This window comes from Elephas maximus, chromosome 22, assembly GCF_024166365.1.
Source record: "Elephas maximus indicus isolate mEleMax1 chromosome 22, mEleMax1 primary haplotype, whole genome shotgun sequence".
NCBI lineage: Eukaryota > Metazoa > Chordata > Mammalia > Proboscidea > Elephantidae > Elephas > Elephas maximus.
In genome coordinates, this window is record NC_064840.1 from 69,624,480 (window position 1) to 69,637,455 (window position 12,976).

General features: G+C 42.3%; 1 protein-coding gene across 3 annotated transcripts in view; it reads left to right on the forward strand.

The window, feature by feature from the left end:
- The window catches only part of GTF2E2 (general transcription factor IIE subunit 2), an 81,329-nt gene that overhangs the window by 66,210 nt on the left and 2,143 nt on the right, over positions 1 to 12,976 (forward strand). The gene's annotated exons all lie outside the window — the stretch shown is intronic.

Genomic DNA, 12,976 nt, shown 5'->3' on the forward strand with positions numbered 1-12,976 from the left:
GTCTGTCTGACCTCCCCCTCAGAGGAGCCAGCTCTGTGCTGATCCTGATTCTTATCCCTCAGGAAGTTAGGCGATTCCTGATGCTACATTACACAGAGGCTTGTAACAAGTGGCTCTATTGAGTGAAATTACTTACTGAGTAAAAGGTATTTTTATCATACTCATTTTTTTGTTATGTAGAGAGAAATATGGAGCTTAATTGTTACATATATATTTTTAATTGTTATATATTTATATCATATTAATACTTATTCTAAGTAAATGAACACAATTTTTTTAAAAATAACTTTTATTGTGCTTTAAGTGAAAGTTTACAAATCACGTCAGTCTCACACAAAAACTGAACACAATTTTTACATGTTAGAATTTAACAAATCCATGGTTAAATTGCCAGAACATTCTTTTATGTGACATACTTCTTTCAACAGCTATGGTAAATTTGACATACAAAATTCTGGTTTTGGCATACTTTCTTTTTTTTAATTGTGCTTTAGGTGAGAGTTTACAGCTCAAGTTAGTTTCTCATACAGAAATTTATACACACATTGTTACGTGACCCAAGTTGCTCTCCCTTTAATGTGACTGTACATTCCTCGTTCCCACCCCGCATTTCCCGTGTCCATTCAACCAGCTCTCGTGCCTTTCTGCCTTCTTATCTCACCTCCAGACAGGAGCTGCCCGTTTAGCCTCCTGTATCTACTTGACTAAAAAGCACACTCTTCACAAGTTATCATTTTATGTCTTACAGTCCAGTATATTCTTTGTCTGAAGAGTTGGCTTTGGGAATGATTTTAATTCTGGGTTAAGAGAGAGTCCGAGGGCCATGTCTTCTGGGGTTCCTCCAGTCTGAGTCAGACCATTAAGTCTGGTCTTTTTACTAGAATTTGAGTTTTGCACCCCACTTTTCTCCTGCGCCATCAGCGATTCTCTGTTGTGTTCCCTGTCGGCGATCATTGGTGGTAGACGGGCACCATCTGTTTCTTCTGGTCTCAGGCTGATGGAGTCTCTGGTTTATGTGGCCCTTTTTGTTTCTTGGGCTAATATTTTCCTTGTGTGTTTGGTGTTCTTCATTCTTCTTTGCTCAGAGTGGGTTGGGACCAATTGATGCGTCTTAGATGGCTGCTCACTAGCTTTAATACCTAAAGTGGGATGCAGAACATGTTCTTAATAAACTTTGTTATATGGCATACATTTTAAAGCACTAATTTTGCATGCTTTCTTGGCATTAGTGAGATGCTTTTTTTTATTGCTGACTTGGAAGTTTGACCTGGAACTATTTTCTCTCATATATACCTGTAGTTGAGGTCCCCAGGTGTCTCAAATGGTTTGCGCTTGACGAATAACCTAAAGGTTGTTGGTTCAAACCCATCCAGTGGTACCACAGAAGAAAGGCCTGGCAATCTGCTTCCACTAAGATTACAGCCCAGAAAACCCTATGGAACACAGTTCTACTGTGTAACACATGGATTCGCCGTGAGTTGGAATGGACTCATTGGCATCAGCTTATACCTGTAGGGAGCAGAGCAAGTCATCCTCACCATCTTGTCCTTAAAGCTTGGCTAAAATGTAGGTACTTGGAAACTTGTAACTTCCACTTAGAATGTAGAAAGCTGGAAAAAACATTGTTTCCACCTTTAAAATAACAACAAATTTCAGGAATCTTCAACTTTACAACTTTCTTGAATCCATCAGAGAGCTGAGGTTGCAGTGCAACCACCTAACCCAAAATCTAAGGGAAGCCAGGCCCCTCAAGAAAAGATGGGAGATGAGCACTTATTTACCCAGGGCAGGCAAAATGAACTTCACTGGGAAGAATTCAATTAAAATATTTAACGAACTAATAGTGGCTGTATGTGGCTCTATAGCCAGAGACTATAGAACCCCTGGGGGCTGCAGACAAAGGAAGAATTGGCACCCACTTGCAGGCTCTTCTTCCAAGACTTCACTGCATGCTTGAAAAAAGATTGAGGCTAGGGTGGGAGTACTGAGACGGGGAAGGCCCAGGAGGGAAACGGTTCCTTCTTCAGGAAGGTCATGAAGCCCTGTTTAGATCCTTCTCCCCTTTCTCTCCTGTGAGACAAAAGCCTTAAACCACTCAGGGAAGGGAATAGAAAGAAAACCCTCTATTCCTGGGGCGGGGGCAGGAATATGTGCTGGGTCCAGAACTTCAGCAGAGCGGGAGGGCAGTTGCACGGAGAATGCTGTACCCCCGTAACCAAGGAACACAGCGCCTAAGACTGAAGGCTTCATCAGAACATCAGAGAACCCCCCTCCCAGCCCCACACCAGGCTAACAAGTTCAAGTAACAAGTAACAACGGAATTCTGTGACAGTTGCAAGAGCACAGAGGCTGTCCATCTGAGGTGCAGTTTAAAGGGAAGACCTAAAACTGAAGGTTAGGCAGACACTGAGAAAAAAACCTCTGGCAAACTAGTCTCTACCCTAAATACAAAGTGTGACTAGAAGGATTTGTAACTTGTGTTCTGAAGGAGCCCTGGTGGTGCAGTGGTTAAAGCACTAGGTTGCTAACAAAGAGGTCGGCGGTTGCACTCACCAGCTGCTCTATGGGAGAAAGATGTGGCAGTCTGCATCCATAAAGATTACAGCATTGGAAACCCTATGGAGCAGTTCTGCTCAGTCCCATAGGGTTGCTGTGAGTCAGAATCGGCTTGATGGCAGTGGGTTTGGTGTACTGTGGGTAACCATAGCAACAACAAATTCCAAATCCAGCTCTTGTCCTGACAGTAGATTAACGCAGCTTCTCTACACTAAAAGCAGAAGAAAGGCATGTCTATTTTCAGGCATAAAAATGATCAACCTCAGTCCCCACTGTCCTACATAGGATATTCTGCTTTCAAAAAAATTATGAGGCATAAAAAGAAGCAAGGAAAAACAGGACATTGTTGAGACAAAGGAATGAACAAAACCAATTTCATAGGACACAGATACGGGAACACCAGGCATGGAATTTAAACAACCCTGATTAATACGTTAAGAACTCTAGTAGAAAAGGTGGACAACATACATGACCACGTGAGATATTTCATTCAGAGAGACAGGCACTATAAGAAGATCAAACGAAAATCCTAGAAATGAAAAGCACAGTAACAGATAACAGGCTTATCGATAAACTTGACATAGCCAAGGAAAGAATCTGTGACCTCGAGGATGTCGTTGTTACTTAGCTGCTGTTGAGTTGGCCCCTGACTCATAACGACCCCATGCATAACAGGACCTGACTGTTGTGATCCGTAGGATTCTTACTGGCTGATTTTCGGAAGTAGATCACCAGGCCTTTTTCCTGGTCTGCCTTAGTCTGGAATCTCCGCTGAAACTTGTTCAGCATTATAGTAATGAACAAGCTTCCACTGACAGATGGAGGCTACACTTGAGTTGCATTGGCCAGAAATCGAACCCAGATCTCCCACATAAAAGGCAAAAATTCCACCACTGAACCACTACCACTGCAGAACTTGAGGCTAGGCCAGTACAAATTATCCAAGCTGCAGTGCAGAGTGAAAAAAATAGAACATCCTTGAACTGCAGGGACAGTATAAAATGGTCTCCATATGTACTTGAAATCTCAGGAGATGAGAGAGAATGGGGCAGAAGAAGTATTTGAAGAAACAATGGCCAAAAATTTTCGAAAATTAATACTAGACACCAAACCAAAGGTACAAGAAGCTCAGAGAACGTGATACAGAATAACCTCAAAAACAAACGGAAAAACATCTAGGTATATCATATGCGACCTGCTGAGAAACAGAAGATGAAGGGGAAATATTGAGAGTAATCACAGGGAGAAGACTCATTACACACAGAGGCAGAAAGAATCACAACAAAGTTCTCAAACTATGCAAGCCAAAAAATGGAGTCGCATCTTTCAAGGGCCAAAAGGAAAAAACCTTTTAATCTAAAATTCTGCACCTGGTAAAGGTAATCTTTCAAAAGTGAAGGAGAAATACTCTCTCAGAGGAACAAAAACAGAGGATTTAATGCCATCAAACCTGTAGTACCAGAAATATTAAAGGAAGTTTTTCAGGCAGACGGATGTGACACGAGACAGTAACTTGAATATATACAGCCAAGTTCAGTGTGCTGGGAGTTGAATAAGTGAAGGTAAATATAGTATTATGTTTTTCTTAATTGCTCTGGAAGATAAACAACTAAAAATACTAGCAGTATATTTTGTGTTTATAGTATATGTAAAAGTAAAACAGCAAAATAGCACAGAGGTCAGGAGGGAATAATTGGGAATATATTGTTAAAGGTCTTTACACTACCTGTGAGATGATAAAATTTACTTGAAGCTAGATTCTGAATAATCAAAGATGCATATTGTAAATCTAGGACAAGCACTGTTATGGATTGAATTGTGTCCCTTAGAAAGATACTGAAGCCCTGACCCCTACCTGTGAACATGATCTTGTTTGGAAAAAGGGTCTTTGAAGATGTTACCAGTTAACATGAGGTCATGCTAAAGTAGGTCCTAACCCAGCACGAGTGGTGTCCTTAAAAAGAGGAGAAGAGACACAGAGAGAAGATGGCCAAGGAATGCCAAGGATCACTGACCATCACCAGAGGCTAGGGGAGAGGCATGGAACAGATTCTCCCTCAGCACCTTCAGAAGGAATCAGCATGACTAAGGTGCTGATATCAGACTTCTAGCCTCCAGATCTGGGAGACAATAAATTGCTGTTCTCATAAGCCACCTAGTTGGTGATATTTTGTTAACAGCAGCCCTCGGAAACTAATATAACCACTAAAAATATGAAAGAAAAGAAGAGGTATAAGTAATAAGCCAATTAAAAAACTGTTGCTGTCGAGTTGATTCCAACTCACAGTGACCCTATAGTACAGAGTAGAACTGCCCCATAGGGTTTCCAAGGAGTGGCTGGTGGTTTGATCTGCTGACGTTGTGGTTAGCAGCCAAGCTCTTAACCATGGCGCCACCAGGGCTCCAAGTAGCCAGTAAAACCAAAACCAAACCCTTTGCCCTTTGAGTCGATTCCGACTTACAGTAACCCTATAGAACAGAGTCGAACTGCCCCATAGGGCTTCTAAGGAGCGGCTGGTGGATTCGAACTGCCGACCTTTTGGTTAGCAGGCAAGCTCTTAACCACTGCACCACCAGGGCTCCAGTAAGCCAACAGTAGAGATAAAGTAGAATCATAAAAATATATTCAATTAATTCAGATGAGCGCAGAAACAGAAGGGGGGAAAAATACCAAGGAACAGATGGAAAAAATAGAAACAGTGAGAAGATGATAAATTTGATTCTAACTATATTAATAATTATGTGAAATGTAAATGGTCAACACACCAGTTATGACAGAGATTTTCAGCCTGGATAGAAAAGCAAAACCCTACTGTATGCTGCTTATAAGAAACCCACTTTAATTGTAAAGATATGGGTTAAAAGTAAAAGGAGGTAAAATGATGCACCATGCAAACGCTAATCAAAAGAAAGCTAGCATGGCTATATTTATATCAAAGTAGACTTCAGAGCAAAGAGAATCATTATGAAATGATAAAGAGGTCAGTTCTTCGAGAGAATGTAACAGTCCTAAATGTGTACGTGCCTAACAGCAGAGCGTTAAAATACGTGAGTCAGAAACGGATATAACTGAAAGGAGAAATAGACAAACCACAGTGAAGACCGGGCAGTCTACAACACTTCTCTTTTCGGTAACTTTTTGAACAAGTAAACGAAAAATTAAGATTCAGAAGTTCTACACAACACTGTCAACCGGCTTGACCTAATTGGCATTTAAAGAACAGTCTACCCAACGACAATTGTTGTTAGGTGCCTTCGAGTCATTTTCACCTCACAGCGACCCGTGTGACAGGGTAGAACTGCCCCACAGGGGCTTGCTTGGCTGTAATCTCTGTGGAAACAGATTGCCAGGTCTTTCTCCCGAGGAGCCGCTGGGTGAGTTTGAACTGACAGCCTTTCAGTTGATAGCCAAGTGCTTAACCATTTGCATCTCCGGGGCTCCGTCCCAGGAACAGTAGAATATGTATATTTTCAAGTGCATGTGGAGTATTCACTAAGATAGACTGTAGTCTAGGTCACGAAACAAACCCTAATGAATGTAAAAGAATTGAAAGTATGCAAAGGATGATCTCGAACTGTAATGGAATTGAGCTAGAAATTAACGTGTTTGGAAACTCTCAGAATATTTGGAAATCAACACTTTTAAATGATCTGTGGTTCAAAGAGGAAATCACAAGGGAAATTTAAAAAATATGTTGAATTAAATGAATGTGAATACAATGTATCAAAATTCAGGGGATGTAGCTAAAGTGGTGCTTAGAGAGAGATGTAAGATAGTAAGTGGTTACAGTGAAAAAGAAGAAAATTTTCAAATCAATAATCTTAGCTTCTACCTTAAGAAACTGGAAAAACAAATTCACCTAAAACAGGAAATAATAAAATGGAGAGTAGAAATTAATGAAATAACAGAAAAATAGAGAAAAATCATTAAAACTAAAAGTTCGTTCTTTGAAGAAAACAAAAAGTCATTAAAATTGATAATCTAGCCAGACTAACCAAGAATAATAAAGAGAAGACACAGATTACAAATATCAGGAATGAAATGGGACCTCACTATGGACACTGCTGTATTAATTTTCCATTGTTGCTGTGAAAATTACTGCTAATTTAGTGGCTTAAAACAGCACAAAGTTGTTATTATCTCTAGGTTGGAAGTCTGACTCAGGTCTCACTGGGCTCAGATCAACATGTTGGCAGGCTGTGTTCCTTCTGGAGCCTCTAGAGGAGAGTCCCTTTCCCTGCTTTTTCTAGCTTCTAGAACCACCCACATTCCTTGGTTTGTGGCCCCCTTCCTCGACCTCCAGAGCCAGCAGTGCTGCATCTCTCTGGCCGTAGCTGGGAGAAGTATCCACTTTTAAGGACCTGTGTGATGAGGCTGGGCCCACCAGATAATCTGGGATAATCTCATCTAAAGGTCCTTAATTTCAGTACATCTAAAGCTCCCTTTGTCATGTAAAGTAGCATTTTCACAGATTCTGGAGATTAGGACATTTTGGGGGCTCAGTATTCTGCCTACCAAATCTGTATATGGTAAAGGGATGACCGGGGGTTACTGTGAACAACTGTTTGCCTGTAACTTCAACAGTTTAGATGAAATGGTTGAATTCCTTGAAAGACAAACTACCGAAGCTCACGTAAGAAAAAAAATAATCTGAATAGTCTTTTATCTATTAAAAAAACTTAATTTCTGGTTAAGGACCTGCCTACAGAGAAAACTCAGGGCTCAGATGGCTTCACTGGTGAATAGTACCAAAGATTTAATGAATAAATAAAACCAATTCTATACAGAATTTTCTAGAATACAGAAGAGAAGGGCATACTTCCTGTCTTAGTCTCCTAGGGCTGCCATAACAAAACACCACAAAGTGGGTGGTTTTAAAGAACAGAAATTGATGGACTTACGCTTCAGGAGGCGTGGAGTCTGAGTTTGGGGCATCAGCAGGGCTATGCTCTGTCCGTTCGCTCTAGGGACGAACCTCCCTTGTCTCTTCTGGTAGCTCAGGTATCTTTCCGTGTTTCTTGCTTTGTGGATGTATCTTCACATGGTTATCGTCCCTCTCTGTGTGACTTTGTGTCTGTTCTCCCCTTTTATAAGACTCCACTTAGGAGGGATCAGGAGCGATTCTACTCTGTATGGCCTCATTAACTGGTAATATCTTCAGCGAAAGAACCTATTTTCACAGTGTCCACCCTTATTGAGGGTCTTCCTCTTTTTCACTGACTGTCTACTTTACCAAACCTGATATCCTTTTTCAGGGACTGGTCCCTTCTGATAACATGTCTGAAGTATGTGAGACGAAGTCTTGGCATCCTTACTTCTAAGGAGTATTCTGGCTGTACTTCTTCCAAGACAGATTTGTTTTCCTGGCTAGCACCAAAATTCAAGGGATCAATTCTTCTTGTCTTCCTTATTCATCAACCAGCTTTCATGTGCGTATGAGGCAGTGGAAATACCATAGTTTGAATCAGGCTCACCTTAGACCTCAAGGTGACATCTTTGCTTTTTTACATGTTAAAACCTACTGGAATAGCTAAAGTAAAATGGAACCACCATATCAAGTGAGATGTGTGGAGCCACTGGCACTCTCACAGTTGACAGGATCCAAAGTAGCACAGGCAATTGGAAAACAATTTGGCATTTTTTATTTTAAAAAATTTCTTAATTTTTTAATTAAAATTTTAAAATTGAAAAATACTTATTGTGATGTAGTTCACATACCATAAAATTCAGCCTTTCAGTGTATATAACTCACTAGCTTTTAGTATACTCACGTAGTTGCACAACCAACACTGCTACTATTTAGTTCTGGAACGTTTTCATCAACCCAGAACGAACCCCCATACCCAGTAGCAGTCACTCCCCGTTCCTCTCTCCTCAAGCCCCTGGCAGCCACTGTTCCACTTGCTGTGTGTATGGATTTGCCTGTGCTGGACACTTCATGTAAATGGAACCATACAACAGATGGCCTTTTGTGCCTGGCTTCTTTCACTTAGCATAATGCCTTCAAGGTTCATCCGTGTTGTGGCATGAAGCAGCCTCCCATTCCTTTTTATGGCTGAATAAAAACCCATCGTATGGATGTAACACATTTTATTTGGCCATTTATCAATTGACGTTGGCTTTTTCCGCTGTGAGACTGTTGTGAATAATGTTGCTATGAATATTTGTGTACAGGTTTTTGTGTGGGCATGCTTTCATTTCTCTTGAGTATTCACCTCGGAATGCATCCGCTGGATCTTTGGTAACTGCGTGTTTACCTTTTTGGGGAACTGCTATATTGCCTTGCAAAGCTGCGGCGCCATTTTACATTCCCACCAGCTGTGTATCAGGGTTCTCATTTCTACACGCCTTTGCTGTAAGAATGGTGTGGTGTCAGACCTCCCCTAATGTCAGTGGCGCTACGAGAATCAGCATCAGCATCACCCCAGAGCTGATTCTCATGACATGGTGGTCAGACACACTTCACTCTCCAATCTCTTTTACCGCCTCTGACACCAGCTGTCCCTCCCGTGGCACTGTGTATTTCTGCTGGGTTAATTTGTTGCAGTGGCCACACAGAACTCACAGACAATACTCATGATTATGGAGTTGATTAGGGAATACAATTCAGGATCAGGATCAACTTGGAGGTAACAGGAACAACTCAGGATATAGTTCTTTGATCAGGACAGTTTTTTCTCAGCTGCTGGTGCCAGGCCTAGCCTCTGGGCTCTGGACTCTGTGCCCTTGACCCAGCCCCTGCTTTGCTCAAGCAGCTGTTACAGCCGTTTAACTCCACTGGTAAGTGCCTGGAGGCACTCCACTGTGCCAGCAAGCCTCCTGCCCGAAGGCACTCTGTGGATTGGCAAATAGCCTCCAGTCCCGTGTGGTTGCCATCTTGTGCCTTCTTCAGTGTTACAGCTTTCTGTCTCTTAGGTTTAAGAGATTTTCAGCACAGGGGCCCCGGGTCCAGGGGATACGCTCTGCTCCCAACTCTTTCTTGATGGTAGTGAGGTTCCCTTCCTTCTCTCTGAGATTGGCTCTTTTTAAATCTAGAAGGATAGAAAAACTGACCGGTCCCGTACAAGGATTCCATACACCTTATTTGCGTAGTCCTGCCCAGTCACTTTGTTGGAGTCAGGAGACCGTGGCTAGAAGGGCCACGTTAAAGCAGTTCACTACAGTGCACTCGTCACTACAGTGCACTCGTCACTACAGTGCACTCGTCACTACAGTGCACTCGTCACTACAGTGCACTCGTCACTACAGTGCACTCGTCTTTACTTGCTGTTTGTCTGAGTCTGACCATCCGGGTGGGTGTAAAATGGTATCACCACTGGTGCTCGCATTCGAATCCCCTGATGACTGATGATGTTGTGCATCATGTCATGCGTTTATTGGACATTTGTATATTTTCTTTGGAGAAATGTCTAATCAAATCTTCTGTGGACTTAAAAAAATTGGCTTATTTGTCTTTATTGTAGTTTCAAGAATTCTTTATTCTGGATATAAGTCCCTAGTAAGATACATGATTTGCAGATATTTTCTTCATCCTGTGGCTTGTCTTTTCACCTTTTTGATAATGCCTTTAAAGTACAAGAGGTTTTAATTTGGATGAAGTTCAGTGCATCTGTTTTTCTTTGGTTGCTTGCTCTTTTGGCATCACATCTAAGTAACTATTGCCTAGTCCAAGGTCATGAAGATTTACTTCTATTTTTTTCTTCCTTCTAAGAGGTGTAGTTTTAGCTTCAAACATTGAGATCTTTGATCATTTTGAGTTAATTTTTTGCATATAATGGGAGGTATGGGTCTAACCTCATTCTTTCGAAAGTTAAATACATGCTTACTGTATATCCCAGCTAGCCCACTCTTAGATATTTCCCCAAATTCACACAAAATCCTGTACACACGTTTACATCAGGTTTGTAGGCAAGAATCATCTATGATGGATGCTAAAATTAGTGAAAGTATGATGGGAAAGAGGATAATTGGCATAACCTCAGAGTATCTCCCCTTAAAGGTGCTTATTAATTACAAAGGGAAAAATAGTAACTTTAGGTGGGGAAACCTGTGACAGACACCACCTCAACCAGGGATGAGAGTTTCATAGCACCAGTAATGAGACTTATCAACATCCTGTACCCACGATACTACGCACTTAGAGGGCACAACGTAACTTCTGTGTATTCTGCCAAAAATGACTGACTTCCATCTCGTCATGAAGAAGTATCACACAAACCAAGTTGTGGGACATTCTCCAGAATGGCTTTCTTCAGAACTGGCATGGTCCTGAGCGACAGAGACTGGCATGGAGGCGCTCTTAGAGGTTGGAGACCAAGGAGATGCGACAACTAAATGCAGTTTGGGGCCCTGCGTTGCATCCTGGACGAGGAAAGGACACTGATGGGAAAACCGGCAAAATTCCTGTACGGTCTGTAGATTAATTAGTAGTATTGCATTAATGTTAGTTTCAGTAGTTACACTACGATTGTGTCAGGTGTTTACATTAGGGCAAGGGTATGTAGGAAGTCTCTAATAATTTTGCACATTCTCACTCAGTGCAAGATTATTGGAGCCCTGGTGGCGCAGTGGTTAAGAGTTCAGCTGCTAACCAAAAGGTCAGCAGTTTGAATCCACCAGATGCTCCTTGGAAATCCTATGGGGCAGTTCTACTCTGTCCTGTAGGGTTGCTCTGAGTCGGAATTGACTCAATAGCAACAGGTTTGGTTTTGGTTTTATAAAATTATTTTATAATAAAGTTTAAAAAATATAAAAAGAGAACAGACACTATGGTGCCCAGACTATTGCATTCCATACATTCGGTAGCCACACTGTGTTGTCAGTACAGTGCCTGTGTCTGTGGGAAACCAAGGAAAACACAGGCTTCCCTGCTCTCAGGGAGCTAGCTAACAGCTGTTGCCGAGGTTGGCAGAGTCACAGACACGGCCCTCATCCAGTTAAATAATTTCCGTAATGTCTGCAGATGAAAGGTCAGTGAGAAAGAGTCCCTGACATCCGTGGCTATTTAAACATTTTATTCAGAGATGTTTTGGATTTAAGTGACTTCATGCCCAGGTGCAGTCTTTGTAGTAGATTATGTCATTTTTGCATTTAGTCACCTTCAACAGAAAGCTTCTCAGTGTGTGTCAGAAAGCAGATTACCTAAGCGTCACCAGAGTCCCAACTGTTGGGGCATCACCTGCTTCATGTAATATTTATTAAAACAACGGAGAAAGAAAGGAGGAAAAGAAGAGGGAACAGGAAAAATCTGGCTCGGCCCAGGGTTGAGGCCTACTTTATTTATAGTCCGTGAACCAAACGTGCTGCCAGCGTACATGAAACTTACTGGGCGAGGAATGAAGGAGGTGGGGCGGTACCAGTCACCGCCTTGATAGAGCATTCCAGAGCGGCTGAGGAGACTCTTGATACGAAGGCACAGTTTGTATGGGCGACGGCTGTCGTGAATGTAAGGTCCAGGCTAACAGCAGCGGAGCTCTCAAGGAGCTTTTTTTTTTTTTTGGCACGCCATCGTGCCTAAGTGTTACGATTTTGACATTACAAGAAGTTTTTTTTGTGTTGGAAGTAGTTGCTGACAAGGAAGCCGCTCTTGTCAGCTGCTGTTGAGTCAGCTTCCGACTCATAGCGACCCCATGGGACAGAGTAGAACTACCCTTTAGGGCTCTCTTGGCTGTAATCTTTACAGGAGCAGATCACCAGGCCCTTCTACTGCGGAGTGGCTGCGGGGGTTCGAACCACCATCCACCTTGCAGTTATCAGCCAAGCGCTCAACTGTAGCACGTCCAGGACTCCTTGGTGTGAAGGCCAGTTGGCAGCAGAATTGAAGAGGCAAACGGCTTGTATTTTGGATGTGTCTCGATTGTGATGTCTTGGTTGCACAAATAGTGGTATGCCTCTGAGGAGGAAACAGGCTGCAGTTCAGGCCTTTCTGCTTTGTTTATGAGGGACGAAGACATCCTTCCGTCTCTAACCACCCTCCCTCCTCTTTTATGACCTAGTCATCACCCATTCCTGCCATAGGTTATTTAACTTAGAAAGTCTCTTGAAAGCGAGCTGTTAACACTACCTCGTTCCTGTATAACCATAAAGATGGTTTCCCGTCTCCCTGCTTGTTTGTGGGTACAGATAGGGGAGGAAGTGGGTGGAGTATGATGAGCTCAGGGAAGATGAGCAGGGATTTGAACTGTTTGCCCAAAATGGAGGGAATGGATTTTTGGAATAAACACAGTGTTGATGGCTTTTCTTCCCCAGGGAAGCAGGGAGGCCTAGATCATATCATCCTTCGTTTACCAGACTCAGAAGACAGAATACCGCTGGTGTGGTCTCTGACATGCAGCCTCCTGCTACTCAGAGCTCTGCCTTTGAACGTTCCTGTCTTGTTTCCTTTATGATAATGAGCTCTCGGATATGTCCATTTAGACC